The sequence below is a fragment of the Triticum aestivum genome, chromosome 7D, assembly GCF_018294505.1.
Source record: "Triticum aestivum cultivar Chinese Spring chromosome 7D, IWGSC CS RefSeq v2.1, whole genome shotgun sequence".
NCBI lineage: Eukaryota > Viridiplantae > Streptophyta > Magnoliopsida > Poales > Poaceae > Triticum > Triticum aestivum.
In genome coordinates, this window is record NC_057814.1 from 46,279,341 (window position 1) to 46,297,289 (window position 17,949).

The 17,949-nt window shown below is 43.5% G+C and overlaps 2 non-coding genes across 2 annotated transcripts; one reads left to right on the forward strand and one right to left on the reverse strand.

Moving 5' to 3' along the window:
- Nucleotides 1-5,817: 5,817 nt before the first annotated feature.
- TRNAN-GUU (transfer RNA asparagine (anticodon GUU)) lies at nt 5,818-5,889 on the forward strand. The gene has a single exon. It is a non-coding gene; the product is annotated as a tRNA-Asn (tRNA).
- Nucleotides 5,890-6,521: 632 nt separating this feature from the next.
- TRNAD-GUC (transfer RNA aspartic acid (anticodon GUC)) lies at nt 6,522-6,595 on the reverse strand. Its single transcript has one exon. It is a non-coding gene; the product is annotated as a tRNA-Asp (tRNA).
- Nucleotides 6,596-17,949: the final 11,354 nt, after the last annotated feature.

Sequence of the window (17,949 nt, forward strand, 5' to 3'; positions counted from 1 at the left end):
AAAATGGGACCTCTAGTACCGGTTCGTGCCATGAACCGGTACTAATGCCTCAAACCCCATTAGTACCGGTTGGTGGCTCGAACCGGGACTAAAGGTCTAATCTTTAGTACCGGTTGGTGCCACGAACCGGTACTAATGTGCATCGCACCCTTTAGTCCCGGTTCGTGGCACCAACCGGGACTAAAGGTCCCATTTGAACCAGGACTAATGCCTGTACGGTGCCCTAGCCGCTCGAACCGGGACTAATGCTCACATTAGTCCCGGTTCGTAATGCAACCGGGATTAATGCTTTTTTCTGGCCGAACCAAAGCCCTGTTTTCTACTAGTGACCGATGTGTGTTTCCTTGTGAAGATAAGGGTGGGATGGAAGAACCATGGCCTAGAAACAAAACAACAACTCATTATATTACTGATAGCTGCAGATCTGTTGAGTGAGAAGAACAACCTTCATGTGGACAACATAAAACAGGACAATAATGTCAGTACATAAGTAACAAACTAATAACATTCAGAGCCGACTGAAAATATTACTGGAAATCACATCATCTATGTACTACATGAGATAATCAAATATTTGGCTCTGTGCCGATAGACAATCATCAACGCAGTATGTTACCGCTTTTTGCATGTTAAAAAGGAACCACAAAAACTATTGTCATTTGTTGCATTTGCATCTAGAAGAAAGGGGTCAGTTCCACGAGACATTGAATAAAATATTACATGATATAGCAGAATCAAACTATGGATACTATTGATCACCTACACAGGATATATTTGCCAGAATTCTTAACAAACTCTACTAGCTATCCTTATGAGCGAGTAATAATATTGGAGCTCATTATATGGAGATCTAAACTTCCTAGCGAGGATAAAGGACTTGCTAAGCATTTTCTTGTTGCCTAGATCCTAGTACGGTTAAGCTTCGCCTAGGCGGGATATTTTCTTCCACTGCTTCCTAAACATATCGCTAAATCGCATGGATTGCATAGCTGTACTCAGCAGCTAAGGCCCACTAGGCGGCGAGAGAGAGAAAAGGGAGAGGATGACGGGTGGGAGCCAGCTGTGTAGTATGTATATGTATAAATTTCATGTAGATTTGATGAGGAACTAGAGACACTAGCTTTTGACTTGGGTTGGGTTTGATTTGTGGGGCACGGACAACGGCAGCAACCATGTCAATGGTTTATTTCATCGTAATCTATATGATGGTTTGAATTAGTTGGGTTCGGTTCATAATGGAAAGCTGCCAATGGTTTTTTTTTCAATGTGTGCGCGATGGATTTATCAAGTTCAATGTGTGTGCGGTGGATTTAGCTCAATGTGTGTGTACGGTGTGCTTGCGGGCAAAGTGTTCAATGAATTGCGTGAACCAAATGTCAATTATAGGGATTAAAGTTTAGGGAATCTGCTAGAGATGCTCTAAGATGTTCATATTATTCCAATCCTATGCCCAATGCATACAAACAACTAAGAAACTATAACAAGATTGTGATGCAAACATCCTTACGCTAGACAGTACCATATCAAAGATTATTCTCCTCTTTTGTACGAAAAATATCCCCCCCAGTGTATAAGACTCTTGTCGATGCAGTTCAGACAAGACTGGCATATATTTGAGGTGATGAGCTTACTGACACTCGTAAATTCTTTCTAGTTCAGTATGTGAGAACTGAGCTAGTGAGTATCATACCAAAGTCATATATGCTACCTATATTATTAATTGCACACAACATGCAAGCACGGTGCACTCGTTAGATCTTGTGAGGTATACTATCTCACCCTAATGAATACTTAGTAGTTACCATCAGCTTCCCTCCTATACCGGGGACAAGTGCAGTTACTTTCCTTGCTAGAAAAACAATGCATATGGTTCAGACTTTTTCAGACAAGTAAACTGCAACATCACATTCTAATTTCTAAACTCCGAGTGCAAAGCATCAAGTCTGTTGAGGTGAGTAGGACTAGGATTACCTACAACCCTGATTTAATTTTTTCGAGTTTTTCACTCAATGCACTAAGCTGAACGCAGACAGAATTTTTTCACTGAAGAGGCATTATACAGATTTCAGACTTGCTCAAACAAAATAGTTTGCCTGAATAAAAACGCATCATGTCTGTTCGATAGGATTACTCACATATAGAATAAAGTTTGTGCACAAGTGTGAAACACAAGTGTCCACAACATCAGAACATTCCTCTTTCTCTTTCTGGCCAAACCACCCATAAAAAAGAAGAGAGAGAGCTGTAAGAGCGGTAAAAGCAAGCTCGGTGGCCCAGTTTCACTACAGGTTGATATATCCTTTTGAAAGAAAAGTAAATTCGCTATGCTATAAGGTACCAATTCATCAAGGTATAAAACCACATCTACAGTGGGAGTCCCTATCTACTTTCGATTCCCTTCTTACTGGCTTTGCCAATACATCATACTAATTTGACGCTTCCTTACGCTTTCTTTCAAGCATTGCTTCCAGGACAACGGAGAGTATTCCAAGATAAAGAACCAGAACTGAGGTTGACACTACTGAAAGATAAAAGAATTGTGGATAGATGGATTCGCACCATCCCAAAACCGAAATACAGACATACCAAAAAAAGACGAAAATAAATACTCCACCACCAGCCTACCTACTAGCATGTATTAAGCGAATAGCTTGTATGGTAGTTGTAAAAGAAAAGATGTATGTAGTCCCGGAAGAGAAGCAATTGTCGTACGACCTGTAAGCGTCACTTTTGACTTCCTTGCCGTTTGTGAATTGAGTCAATCGAGTTACGTTTGAAAAATGAATGGAATTCTGGAGTGGACCGAATATCCATGGCAGAACCCCACACTGGCTAGGAACTGGGCTGCACTAAGCCCGGCACTTTTTGGGCTTCTTCATGAATCTAGTTTTCAGGTAAGGTCAGATCATCTTATTGAATAGATATCTGAAAGAAAGCAAAGGAATGAATCGTTTTTCCAATTACCTTCTCTCGAAAACCATAGATCTTCTGGTTACCATTGACTATCCGGCACTTTCGTCTATAGAGCGAAGCAAGAAATTTCATGGAAGGGCTTTTATGCTAATATCAGCCTTGTTTGGAACAATAGATGCAATCCATTTCAGTGTATGTCAATGAGTTCACCATTGCAGTTGAGACGTCAGGCAATTGAGCGTTCCCTAGAGTTTTGTTCAAAGGCTAAGGACTCCCTGCCGCCTTCATAAGGGCACTAAGGCGGAGCACGGAAAAACAAATTGGGCACCCATGTTTTACCAGTCCCGGATCTCAGGGCCGTTTTGCCAACTGCCGACACGAACGAAATCGAATTTCATTGCGGGAAATTAGGATTTCATGAGGGAGGAAAAGGGGGTGGAGAGTCGTACAATGCATTGGTGGGATGAAGGTGCTAGCTTGGCTGAGATAGGAAGTTTCGATGTGTATGTAGATTTGGTTCTAGTGCCCCCACCCTTTTCGAGATCTGTCAGGATTAGCAAGATGTTCTGGTGTAAACTATAGAGAAATGGAATGAATGAAATGTATCTAAGAAGAAAGGAAGCCATGCTCCATCCTGTTTCTAAAAAGAACATCACCTCCCTTTTTGGTTAGATACCGCTCCGTTAGGTACTAATGCTTCTACCTATCACCCGGAGGGTGGGTTTGAGAGCTGTGTTTTTTTCCAACGTTAATAGCATTTCGCGAGAAAAGTCATCTACTGATGTTGTCAGCGGAGTCCCTCGTCCATCCATGTATGAATAGCGGTATCCCCCTTTTTGGACAGTGATGAGGTAGTTGACGCAATTTGCATGTGTATTTACGTTCCTTCTAGAAAAGAATGTCCGCGGAAGGGAATAGTCTACGTGGCCCAGGGTAGTCTTTCAATTCCTTTATCGGGTGGGAGAGTTTAGAACTAGTTAAGCCAATAGCTGCTGCTTTAGTCACACTAGCTACATCAGTTGATCATGGATTTAGCATACCACCTCAGAATAGTCTACGTGGCCCCTTGTTTTTACTACAATTTGATATAGTGAATCCAGTAATGCAGACAACCCTTTTTAAAGCGCTTTTAAAGCCCCTGACTCTCAAAAAGAGCTGGTGGTTTTGCCTCAACTCATTCCATGAATGTTGTTTCATTCCCCACGCATAGGGATGGCAATGGGTACCCATTACCCGCGTGACCTGTGGGTAAAATCCCTATTAGGGTAAGGGTATGGGACAAAAAATTACCCATGGGTACTTAAATGGGAAAATATCATACCCATCGGGTAGAGAGGGTATGGGTATGGGATCGTATAACCCATACCCGCGTACCCATCTAAAATGTTGACAGGTGGGTTTCCGTTAATATCCCAATGTATTCATTTCCCCTCCTAATCACACTAGGTAAAAACTCTAATGTGTATTCAAATTATCTCTGTAATTTATCATGATTTCGTGAACTTAAAGTGTATGCATATGTGTTGTTATTTATGATTATGTGTTCTTGTTTAACATTTTATATGTCACTTTATAGGCAAGTGTTTTTGTTTATGAGAATATGTTGTTGTACATTGTTGTTTAAAATGTGTTGCTATTAATAATTTATGATTATATGTTGCTTTTTACAACTATTTTCTACTCAATTGATGTGTTTTAAATGCGGGTGTTTTTACCCGCGGGTACCCATATACCCTGTCGGGTGACGGGTATGGGAAAAAATTGTACCCTTGACGGGTATGGGTATGGGTGATGGGTAAACTCAGGGCGGACGGGTAAGGGTATGGGGTAGCTCCACCGGTACCCATACCCTGCGGGTGCCATCCCTACCCACGCAGCTGAATCCAACTCAGTCTTTATCCTGCCTTGGAGTTCTCTCTCATAACTGAAGCCAGGAGGTATTCGATTTATCGGATTTCGAGCTAGCTGCCCTTTTCTTGCTCCTTGCCATTAGCGCAACCCTTTTCTTTTTCTTAGCTAGCGTAGTTTTTCACCTTCAAAAGAAGGCGCCAACGCTTTTGTAGTGACCCCGGAGGGGTCCCGGGTTGCTTTGGCGCACCCCACCCCGTCAGTCCTGTGTTGTACTTGACTTGACTCTCCCCCGCTTGCTGATCGCAGTGTTCAAAAATGACACGAAGCTGGATATGAGTAGATGTTGTTGGTCGAAAATGTCTTTCATTCACAATGAAACAGAATGTTCTCGCTCGATGCGTCATTTTAGAATGTGTATTTTCATATTAAGAGTTCTTAAAAGTTCTCAACTCAAAGCCCAACCATCAAAAGGATGCTACAATGTTCGAAATTATCAACTTAACATGCCCCCTTACTTCCTTCGTGACCTCCCACTACTTCATCTACCGAAATGATTAGGCAGATCTCGTTTTTTCTAGCATTAAACCTACTCATGATCCTTTATAGAGCATGGAGCAGACACAGAGATGAAAGGACCACCTTCTCCTGCTTGCTTGATCGGAATCTATTCACATTTAGAATAGCTAAAGTGCTACTTAACTTCACTTAGTAGTTGAAACTCGGAGAGACGAAGAGAGTCCTCTCTCATACTTGCCATTTCCAAGGCTGATCAGCAAGGGAATTGGCAGGAACCAACCTTAGTTGCCCCTCGGTAGAGTGTATCTACTTAGCGAACTGGTAGGACGCGGAGATCGATTGATCAATATGCATATCGAGAGTTGATGCTTGACCGCCGCCCCCCTTGTCCTGCCCCGGCCGGGGAGGCAAAGGGGATTGCTATCGTCACCCTTTCTCCCGGTGTATGTGACAGAGAAAAAGTGACGCACTTTTTGGATTTTCGGTCTGCGGTTGGTTGGGCCAAAGAACGAGAGTCAACTTCCTTAAGTCCGTTCTTCCTCAGTAGCTCAGTGGTAGAGCGGTCGGATGTTAACTGACTGGTCGTAGGTTCGAATCCTACTTGGGGAGATTTGATTCATTCAGAATTCGAATTGATATTTATAGCTTTTCTGACTAGCGACCCCTATCCTTCTCCTTTTTTTTTCTAAAGACGCAGCAGAATCGTCAAACGGGACATCAAAAGTGGGAAGTTGATTGTAGGATTTCTATTCCTCACTCTCGTATAGGTGAACTTGGTTCGTTCATGAAAAGGGATAAGAAGGATCCACTGGGAATGAATGGGAAGACTGGGGTAGTATCTTCATTAGCCGGAAGGAATTAGTCTCCACTAGTGTAATTCGACGAACGAACAAGAAAAGGCGTCTTTAGGTAGGAGGATGGATGGATGTGGTCCAATGGCTACAGCTCTGCCAGCTTCTTGTAGACTGGCAGTCTCCGAGAGGAACCTTAACCCCCCGGGTTAGGCCGGGTGGGATGGTATACTTTTTTTTCCGCCACAAGTGGGAACTCAATCCTTGGTAAGACACAAGGGGGGAAGGAAGATCTTCACTCATTCATTAAGTAAGTGCCTGCGGTGAGACCCACAACAAACGAAGGGGGTGGAGGGAGACCGAAGAAGGAACAATTGTCTTGAATGCTACGCTGGGATCAGCAGCTTCCAGTGTTTTCAAAATGAGTCGGGCAGGAAGAGGAAGATCAGGCGGGGAAAACGGGGTTCGAACCCGCGACTTCTGGCGTGACAGACCAGCACTCTAACCAACTGAGCTATTTCCCCCTTTCGTAACTACTGTCGATTCAACAGGCACCTACCGGTTACCTTTGTAACTATACCAAAGTAGCTGTACAACAGAATGCCCTTCACCTTTAGTACTTTTCTTTTTCTTTTGACGACAGTAGAAAGAAATGGCTCTGCTCGCTTAGAGAAGGGGCTTCGCGCTCTATCAGCTATCAGTTAGTTGGCGCTACGCGTGACTTCAGTTGACAAAAGCAAACAAGATAGCGCTAGCGCCCGCGGAGAACTTTCGTTTGTTCGCCTTCTAAAAGGCCTACTGACCTGCCGGTGAAAAGCCGGTTACAAAACAAATAATAAGACGTAGTGAAAAAGTACCAAAACAACTGAAGCCTACATACCACTATGTCTGGGTTCCCCCTTCCTATGAACCTTGAGTCAATAGGTAGGGTCAACTATACCAAAGTGGAAGGGCCACTATCTAAGCTATTAGTGGGCTGGTTTGAACTATTGATTTACTGAATCGAGTGAAGCTGTGTTGCGTATCATATAAGTTGCCAAGGCCTAGAAGTACAAGTGGTCACCCTAACGGTCACTCTCAAACTCACTACTTGAGTGACGAAAGTCACTTAGCTTCTTTAATAGGGCTTGCCAAAGAACCCCTCCGGGGCCCCGAGAAGAGGAAGAAGGAGATAGAGCAAAGGTCTCCTCTTTTTGTCCGCTCTTCCCGGCATGTAGAGATCAAATTGGGCTTATAGTTTAATTGGTTGAAACGTACCGCTCATAACATTGATATTGTAGGTTCGAGCCCTACTAAGCCCATCTGACCTGCTTAATCAATGACTCCGGTAGTCACCTGAACCACTCTCTCGGATAGCCCACAGCCTCTCTTCTGGATGCGAAAGAAGATTCGATCAACGTACAAGGTTTGCCTTCTTGTGAGAAGGAGGGTTATGAATTGTGTTCTCAGTGCAAAGGGAGTCTTTGAGAAGGTTCCGTTTTTCTGAAGAGAGAGAAGATCAATAGAGCAGTCCGGCAGCTGTTCGGGGGTCAGCTTTGGGATTTGCCTGATTGACCCCTACCAGTGTATTAATCTACAAAAATGAAGATTGACATTCGTCAATTTACCGGATCTATCCTCTTCTACTAACTTTACAAAATGGAAGGGAAAATGTGAAGACCAAAGATGTCAACTACTAAGCATAGTCAATTGCAAATCGGCCGGTTGGTTTGCTTGTCTCCAAGTATGGGAGATTTTCCAATCTTCGAAAGACGCTCGTACTTTCTTGATCTTATGAAGAAGGGGCTTTCCTTAGCTGCGGACTTTGGGATCTTGAGAGTAGACCATGTCTTATGTTAGGGAATCCGAATCAATCCAAATCCTCTGACACTCCTTTTTAGCTGCTATTTGAATACATGTTCAGATGCAAAAGAGCTCGACTTCGAGTATGGTCTTGTTCTTAACTGCTTGAGAGAACACATATATCCCCTTTTTATTGCTAAACCTCCACAAGCCTTCCCATGCTCGCTAATTGAACCGTCCGTCTTCATCTTAATCCATTCGTTTCCCGGTGGTCAACACATAATAGAATATGTTTGTTTTTGATCGGATTGAGACAAAAGTACCATTTTTTAGGATGTTCGCCGATTCTTCCTCTTCTTTCTCATAAAACTGGAGGTACTAGCTTCTAATCTGCATATTTTTGCAAATCCTTTTCCATTTGGATTTTTGAAAACATTAACTTACCTCTAGAATTCCACTATATATAACGTTGACGTTCCGCCAAAATGTGCCAGAGCGAGTGAAAGGCAAGCCTACCCACGGTGTTAACTTGCCATCCCCAAAAAATCTGCTAGCAGCCCATTCGAGTTCTGCTTGGAAACAAGAAGCTCTTCTTTATTTGTGTTTTTTTGCCCAAGATAAGCCCATTTTCCAGAGCCAAGCCTATTATAAGAGTTCAACTGCCATATTCGGATGGAGTCCAAATGCTTGCATCTTGGGCTGAAGAATGACCCAATTCCTTAGCTTCCATGCATTAATCATATCTGAATAGGGAGATGCCATCCATCTACACGACACGATAGCTTAAGCAAAGAATAGAGAGAGCTAAGCTAGAATACAAACAAAAAAGATATTCCACTAGCGTAGGCCTACCATAGAAAAGGCTAAAAAAACCTTTTCTTTGTCTGTCAGCGGGAGAGAAAGCAAGCTTACGGTGCTTTGGATGTTAATGTTTTTGTAGGATACTAAACACGTCTCTCTCTATACACACACACACACACACACACACACACATTGTTTTATACTCCTCTGTACAAGCGTATAAGAGCTATTATGCTCGATAAAAGGAAGTTTATGAATAAGTAAGTCTTTCTTTTTGGAATAGCCGGCGGGAGAACTTACTTTTCCGGCTATTGTATGAACAATGCCGTCCGCTTTTCTTTTTTGAGTGTCCATGGATCTCTCCGACGAAGTAGCGGAAGCATGAAATGCTATTCACGAATGAGCATTGCTATCTGATTCCTACAAAAGAGATAGGGGAAGCTCACTTTTGTCAAATGGGGCTAGAAAGCATAGAACCCCGTCTTAAATCAACCGGTGAATCCAGAATCAAAGTGAGGAGAACAGGATATGTTATGAGAAGAGTGACATGGGAATAGATTGCATTTCAAAAAGAATCTATACACTCAATAAGCCAGAACGGGAAGATTCAACTGCAAAAAGAACTGGTACGTTGTGAGAAGAGGCCTATTCTCAATAATGAACAAGATGATGCAGCTCTAGTTCCTGGAGGCAGAGGACGTGGACGCGGCAGGAATAGATCCAGGGGAGGACGCGAATAAAAAAGGCTATGAGGATCATAAAAATTGAGGTGGAGGGAGATTGTATAACTAAGGATCGAGTAGAGGAAGACGTCAGTCTTTCAGTTGTAGATGATCATTACCAAAAAAGATGTACATTCGAATGAAAAAAGAGGGCCTGTCTGAGAGGAAATAAAGAATATTCATTTGCGGATTCTTCCGAACAAGCAACGGATTGAGCAACTAGTGCGAAAGCCGTTGCGCGTTAGCGCATCCGTTTTCTTGCTCGGGAACGAGGGGACTAAATTTTTTGTCAAAAGCCATCTTTCTCTTTAACTAACTAAGTATTCTTAAAAATATGTATGTCTATGTGGTATTTTGACTTAATGGGAAGTAGGCATCTCATTCATAGGCAAGAGCAGGCCGGCCTGGAGGCATGAACTGAAGGCAGGCAAGAAGGCATTAAATGTTCAGTTCTTCGCAAGAGCACTCAAACATAGATTGAAGATCTTCAGTTCTTCGGTCGGCAGCCGCAGTCAGTAATAGCAAGCAGCGTCCCATACTACTTTTCCTTTGAATGTTCATTCTGGAATTGAATGTCACAAACAAGACTCATACTTCAGAAAAAAACTGCTTGAATCAGGAGCTGTAATCCGCAGCTTTAGAGATAGGGGCGGCAGTCACAACATTGGCAGCAGTGAGCAGAGGTCAAGAAGAAGAAGCGGTAAGAGCAGTTAGAGAGCAAGCAGCGGCTCATCAAACCTTTCTGTTTCGGTTACAGCTCAAGCGGTTTGTTTTCAAGTAAGGTACTCAAGCAAGCTTTCCTCCTGAAGACAGATTTTCGGGTGAGCTAGCAAAGAAAGTCAGTAGTTAACCGGAAATTTAGGTCAAATTATCATTTCGTAAGTTTTAGTAAGGCCAGTTATGGGAAGCAGGCCTTGGAGAAAGAGAGGAATCAATCGTCCAACGCTATGTTAACAAATACGTGAAAGGTTTGATTATTCCATACACTTGAACGCGTTCCTTATCAATATGTTTTGGAGAGACGAGCAATGATTGCTTGACGATCTTCACTGCATGAGACTAGACTTGACTCAAGCTTCATACGAAAGCATTTACTGAACTAAAGCCGCTGAGCCAAGTCAAGCGAAAGGCTTATTCGAAGAAAGCTTTAAGAGAGTTTGTTGTCCCATGCCTTTCTGATGGTGAACCTCCTACTGCTTCTTCCAATTCTGAAACTAAGATTGGCCTGTTAACCTTTCCCTTCCTTTAGATAAAGAGCCCCCAGTTTCTCCAAAAGACCTCTGCGTGTTGTCATTCAACTCCACACAAGCCTGTTGTTGGGCTACTTGCGTCTTCGGCAGATACAAAGGAGAAGTGACGGTCGGTGAAATAGCCCTCCAACTCGTAGCTCTTCTTGCTTAACGTGAAAACTCTCCTTTCCGATGAAAACGAGAAAGAAAGATGTCAACTACTAAATGTGCTGCTTTGTGAATTTGATACTAGGTAATTTCCCCCCCTCGGCAGGCAAGTAGCCTTTGCGACTTACATCTCTGCTACAGGAGGGTATGAACCCCCGGATCTAGGCGAGGTGATGGCGGGGAACTCCAACAGGTTTTGGTTTCCTCCTCACTGATTGATGGAGCCCAAGACTACTTGACGACTTTCGGTGTGGGGTCAGCTTGAGCTGAGGTCGTCTCGTAACAGGAACATGAAGAATAGCAAACAAGCACACAAGCAGGAATAGGAATATTGGCTGTCACTATCCTCTGGTTAGCAATCAACTACGGAGCTGGCAACTCACAAGCCAGCAAGTCAACCTCTGTCAGATCTTCGGCCCAGTTTATGGATGAAACTGACTCTACTTCCTCATTCAGGCTGATATGAACTGCAAAAGTTTTCATCTTTAGCGTGGATATCGTAGGTATAAATGAAAGAAACTGGAATCAGGAAGTTGTTTCATTCTCTTGATATGCAGAGGGGAGAGCATGCGCTGTCTCACGCAGTATATCAGTCGTTAACGATCTTACCGGGACACATCCAATTGAAACTAGAATCCCAACCTCTTTGGAAGAAGCTCCAAATAGAAAAAAATTCAGAGCGGGGAATCTTCCTACAAACTAAAATGTGTTAAATATATATATATACCTACCTCTGCCTAGAAAAACTGGAGTTTCAGGCACCCTCGTGGGAGACATTGGATGTTGTCAACCGGCCTTAAAATGCTCATAAACAGATCTTCCCCCTTTGACTTAGTTTTCGCTCTCCTCTGTTTCTAGTAGAAAAAGCCTGATCCTACTTTGCGAGTCCAACAGGTCTAGTATTCTTTTCTTTTTCGTCTGAGGGAACATGGTAGCCCTGATCTAGCTAAGACTTGAGATTCCATTCTATTTCATTCTGATCTCGTTAGTGAGGAAATAGGTGAGGCGAGGCTAAGACAAGATATGGGACTTCCCGCGCTAAGTTGTTCCAATCTCTGTACTTAAGTAACCGAACTCGAAAGTGCTACTATGAGCTAGATTTGTGCGTACAAGGGTAAAGAAGCGAGCAAGGCTACCTTTCCGCTGGAAATCCTATACCTGAGTGCTATTTGATCAGAGTGAGTTGTAATTGAGCTTGATTTACTTGCTCTTCTATTTGCATTTTTTGTTAAGTATGTGGGTGACTCATCGTCGTGAGATCGGTTGGTCGAAAATTCTTTTCAAGTAGTCTCAGTCGGCGAACTCGGCTCCACAGAAGAAGTCAGTAGTGAATCAAAGAACTCATGCATGTAATCAGTGACTAGGGATCGATCAATCGGATGCAACCGAGCCATACAAAAAGAATTGGAAAAGGGATGACGCAAGAGCAGCGGAAGGTGACTTAGCAACATCAGTCATTTCCTATAGAAAGGAAGGAAAGGATCTCTCTTCTGTCTAGACGAAAGATCACATTTTTGCTACCGCTCTCCCTCTTATGAGTCTCTGTCAGCCGTTGTTTAGTAGCTTTCAATGCGAGTTCAGTCAGTCTCTTATATACTGAAAAGTACGAACTGACTTAAAGCACGAACATGAAGGAAAGGCTGAATTCGAAACATCTTGAATCGGATTCTCTCTTCTCAGAGAGCTTGAGAGTGAAATGAGTGGGCCGGCCAAAGAAGACCACTATGGAAGTGAAAGGGGAGGGCAAGAGTGGTTCGAAGACCATAGCCCGATGTGGGTACATTGGCGTCATCGTCGTATGAAATTCACGCACAGAGGGCGCCGCATCACTCTCAATGGCATTCAAGATAATCCTTCCTGCCGTCCAATCTCTGTCCGTAAGCTGCAAGGATTGCTGAAACGGGGTGCTGTTAGCCAGTGTGTGCAAGTGCGTCAGATTCACCAGGAGCATGATCTGCAAGCAATTATACTCTGGATGCTGATCCTGCAGAGCAGACACCTCCAGCTGTTCAAGAACTGCTACAGGAGTTTGATGCTTTGTTCCGGGAGCCAAAGGAATTACCCCCTCGTCGTGCCTGTGACCACCAAATTCTGTTGGTGCCAGGTGCAGTGCCAGTCAATGTCCGACCATATAGATATGCACCCCACCAGAAAACAGAGATTGAGAAGCAAATCTGTGAGATGATGAACAATGGCATTATTCGTCGCAGCACGAGCCCCTTCGCTTCTCCAGTGCTCTTGGTTCGTAAGAAGGATGGATCCTGGCGCTTTTGAAATATCCTATGCCAGTCGCGGGTTGTCCCAAGCTCAACGTAGGTTCGCAAGAGAAAAAGAGGGGGGGTACCTTGTCTGTCGGTCGAAGAAGGCAACAAACAAGTGGAAGCAACCGATGCTTTGGTCATTCTACTCCTTGATGCCAGTCTGTTCTTGCTATCATGCTGGCAAAAGCGAGGGTTTCGGCCGGCTTTACCTACTATTGGATTTGAACCAATGACTCTCGCCGTATGAAAGCGATACTCTAACCGCTGAGTCAAGTAGGTCAAGCTGAGTTAAGTCAGAGAAAATCAAAAAAAGAGAAAGCCAACCAAAGTGCAACCAAAGTTCTCCGCGGGGTGGAGCGCTAAGAAAGAGAAAGCATTTTCGCTATACGAAATGAAGCAGCAGCTAGCGCACTAAGATAAACCACTTGGTTTAAAAAACTGCTTAGTGGCGTGTGATTTCAACACTATTCCAGAGGTATATGACAAAAATGGTGGGAGAGACCTCTATGTTCCTCGGCTTAAATCATTCTATGATTGTTTACAATTCTGTCATCTATTTTACATGAGGGCTAGAGGGTGGTCTTGGAGCAAGAAAAGTGTTGAGTCCAGGTGCATTATGGTACGACTGAGACTGAGTTGGGCAGGAGCAAGCGGTTGGATTGGCCTGACTCTTCAAGACCAAAGATACTCGGCCTCCTCTTCATCAAGTCACGAAATTCGACCCTTAGTTAGCAGCACCAAAACTAGAGCAGGCCCAAGACAAGCAAGAACAGTCAGTCAGCACCGATCAGGCAGGAAGCAGACAGTAAGCTAAGAATACTGGAAGAAGGTGGTCGCTCAGCCAAAGCCCTAGTTCAACCAGAACAGTAGGGAAAGCGGTAGAGGCCGCTCCGTAGCTTTGGTCGTCGCACTCTAATCCGCTTTAGAAGAAGCAGCTATTCTATTGCTTGGCTATAAAGCCTATAAGTAAGAACTATGGGGAAGGAATCTGATCTGCAGATGAAGCAGAAGCAGGCAAAAGGCGAGCACACAGCGAGGGATTTTCCATACTAGATCGACTCAACATTACCGAATCTACTATGAGACTCTCTTCTCTTCATGGTTGGCTGTAAAAAAGAGTCTCTTTAGTCCCCAACTCTATGGATTTTACTTTTTGGCTCAACACCCTGCTCTCGATGTTTGCTCGGGACGGGAGGCTATGAAATAGTTGAAAGCAGATGCAACATTAAAGAAAGTCAATCCAGTAGCCTTAAGTCGTACCGAACACTATGTCCTAATAGTAAGGGGTTTCTTTCAACCTGGTGGTAAGCCGGTGGTACCCGGAGAAAACGTTGCCCGAAGGAAGGGACTAAACCCATCTGTTCAAGCAGTAGCCAAGTAGTACCGAAGGAGTATCTCCGAGTTAAGGAGTACCCAAGGGAAGGAAGAAAAACCAAGTGAAAGAAAGAGATCGCAATGGTCTAAGATATAGTCAGTGAACAATAACTCAGATCTGATGTCGGATCGAAACAAAAATGCAAAAAAGACAACACAAACGTAAAAGATCAAACTCTAATTTAGTTACTGAGTGAGATGTTTTGCTACCTACAAAAGGTTGGTTCTTTCCCTACAACCCCTACCCCTCCAAGGCAGTACTCTTCATCGGCAAATCCGAATGTCTCGATCCCAGTTGAGACCCACCTACAGAAATTGTTCCATCAACGGCTTTTTCTGTAGTGGCAGGAAGTCTCCAACTCTTCGATATGCGCTAGCTAGGTAATCCCTTTACTTAATCTGATATGGGATCTCTTGCTACCAGAAAGGAACTGAACTGGCTTGCCCGGAAAGAATGGATTGCGACCCTTGGAGAGCTAATGGTATTGGACTGATAGCGCACTGATTGAACTGACCCAGGACGTACCACTGGGGAACCTGTGGCTGGAGAGAATCTCTCGCGATGGAGAAATGTCAAATGGGAAGCTCTATGGAGGCACACATCGTGTCGTTCATCATCGAAATGGGACTGACTCGCTCGGGAACAGGCTCAGGATTGAGGAATTTTCTGGCGTAACACACCCGTAATGGGGCAATCTAACTAGCTGGTCAAAACCCTTTCCGCAGTGCTTAAGTGGTGCTGGAAGGAATCAAGAGGGGAGGAGGAAAGCTGTACCAGGTGGAAGGAGAAGAGCTGATTGCTACTAAATCAGAACAAGCTTAGTTCTGCATGATGGCTCAATCATGCATGGTCAACTCAGTAAACCTAACATCTCTGATCTCTGATCCAATTTCAACCCTACTGAACTCTTAAGAGTAGGTGTTTCAAGAACCTAAGTCCTTACAAAAAAAAGAATCCATGACCACTATATACCCCCGAAGGTACTGAGCCCAAACATCTGAAGCCATACGGATACTCACATCTGCAAAAGGCTGAGATTGAGAATTAAAGAATTGCTGAAGAATTCACTGATACAATCCTCTACTTGCCCCTTTGCTTCACCTGTGCTGTTAGTGAAGAAGAAGGATGGGACATGGAGGATGTGCATTGAAACCAGGCAACTGAATGCCAGTACAGTAAAGAAGAAATACCCAATTCCGGCACATAGATGCCCTATTGGATGAGTGGTGCTAAATATTACAGCAAGATTGACTTAAGATCTGGCTATCATCAGATCAGGATGAGAGAGGAAGACAAGCCCAAAACTTCATTCAGAACCCTGTAACTATGAATTCAATGTGATGCGGGCTTACAAATGCTCCTGCAACGTTTCAAGCACTCATGAATGATGTGTTCAAGCCCAGAAGATTTGTGTTGGTTTGATGATATACTTCTTGACAGTAAAACACCGAAGGAGCATCAACAGCACTTGCAGCTAACACTTTTTCTTCGGAATCAGCTACATGCTAAGATGAGAAAGTGTGAGTTTTGACTTTCAAAGGCGGAATATTAGGGGTAAAATGGAAAATAAGGTGGTAGATGCATTTAATAGGAGAAAGGCCGGAACATCTGTCCAGCTGGTCCAAGGTGTGCAAACCGCTTTGTGAAGGCCGACTGAGAATGAGGGACCTAGTAGTGTATTTCGAAGCCTTCTAGGCAAAGCTGCTTTGGCGTGCACTGAAAGGGCGTCTTCCTTTCCTATATTATACCAGAGGTGAGTGCATAATCTGGTGTAGAACGGAGGGGATATCCTAAGTTGATGTGCACAAGTGCTTCCTCTGATTGAAGTCGATTGCCTCAACCAATTGCTTAGTACATCAACACAAGAAGTGGCGAATTGGGGATGGTACTACCTCAGTGAAACTGTGGGAAGATGGGTAGGTGGGGCCTCTCAACCAAGACATCGCGGTTGGCGAGTGGGGACTCTACTGAATTCTAGCATGGGTGTGGTAGATTACTAACGTGAAGCCGGACCTCTATGAGTGCTCTACATGGCCAGATCAAAGCTATTCTAAAAACTAGATCCAGCGGAGTGGGAAGTACTCAAGATGTAGAAGAGGACTCAAGCAGGGTTGGTCCTCTTTCTCTGATGTGTTCTTAGAACCCACTACCCTCCCTCCTAAAAGACCATGTGACCATCGGATTCACCTCACGATAGTCAACCAGTGAATCAAAGGCCTTATAGGTATTCACACCACCGGATGAAATTGAAGCCATAATCAAGGAGTTACTCTAGAATGGTACTCTACAACCTAGTTCATGCCTCACCGGCTCTTCTTTACAAGAAGAAAGAAGGTTCGTGGCGCCTATGGATTATAGGCAACTCAATGCGCAAACCGTAAAAAAGAAATACCCGATACCGGTCATTGATGATCTTCTGGATGAGCTACACGGTTATACTGTGTACTCAACAATCGTTTTATCTATTCCCACATCGATTCACCAATCCTGGAACTCGTTATGGATAGAAGGTCTGTAGAAGTGAAAGTAGGACGACGGGAGAAAAGAGTAAGGAGTACCAGAAAAAGAAGATTTTGTACTTTCTTCCCACGAACAAATAGTAGCATCTGAAACTGGAAAGATTTACTTTGGATAGTAAATCCCCAAGGAAGGGCTATAATCCAAACAAAGGAGGAGCTAGCGGATAATTTGAATTTCAACGATTAGGGAGGGGAATGAAACACTTGTCTTTCACAATCAATTCTTTCTTTTTCTATGTTTAGGACACGCGAAGCGAGAGCGAAACTCGCTATGAGGAGAAGACTCGGCAAGAGAGGTTTGAACAAGAGGAACTGCCGTCTAGTTGAGTTTGATCATTCTCTCTTTCTATCTCTCTTTCTTTCAAGAGCTGAATAAGGGCATATCCACAAAGGAGAGAGAAAATCGGACTTTCTTCTTTACCCCCCTCATTATTCAAGACGTGAATATAAAGTGTATTGTACTCCCTTGGATCTTTTCCGGGATCTTTACTCGTTGTTGATCAAGGAAGCTAGAAGGAAGATGGGTGGTAGGGTGAATGGACATTCGTATCCTCTCCGACTCGTCGATTAGGAGAGTAGCGACCAAAAATAAATCATTATACAGGATAACTGCTGTAGAGATAAAATGTAGGAAGGAGAAAGTTGGTTTCAATGAGTCATGTGAATTGTAGAAGAAATAGGTAAACAAGGCGGGTTAATATATATACGTTGAAAAGCAAGGGGATAAATTGAACGAGATGAAGAGCAATCCAGAATCCTATTTTGTATACTATAAGAAAAAGGCACTGAAAACTTGGAAACGGAAGATGTTGTAACTGATATGGGTAGTCACACATTAGGCAAAATGGTGTAGTGATTGGGCCAGGTAGCTTCTTCTTTTGAACAACATTTCATTCTGTTTTGGATGCTTTCTACTATGTTTCAAGTGATCAAAGAAGAGTTTATTTCCCACTACTCATATCACATCTTATGTGTTGATGCAAGCTGACTAAATCAATAAGATGGTATTCGTATTTGATTA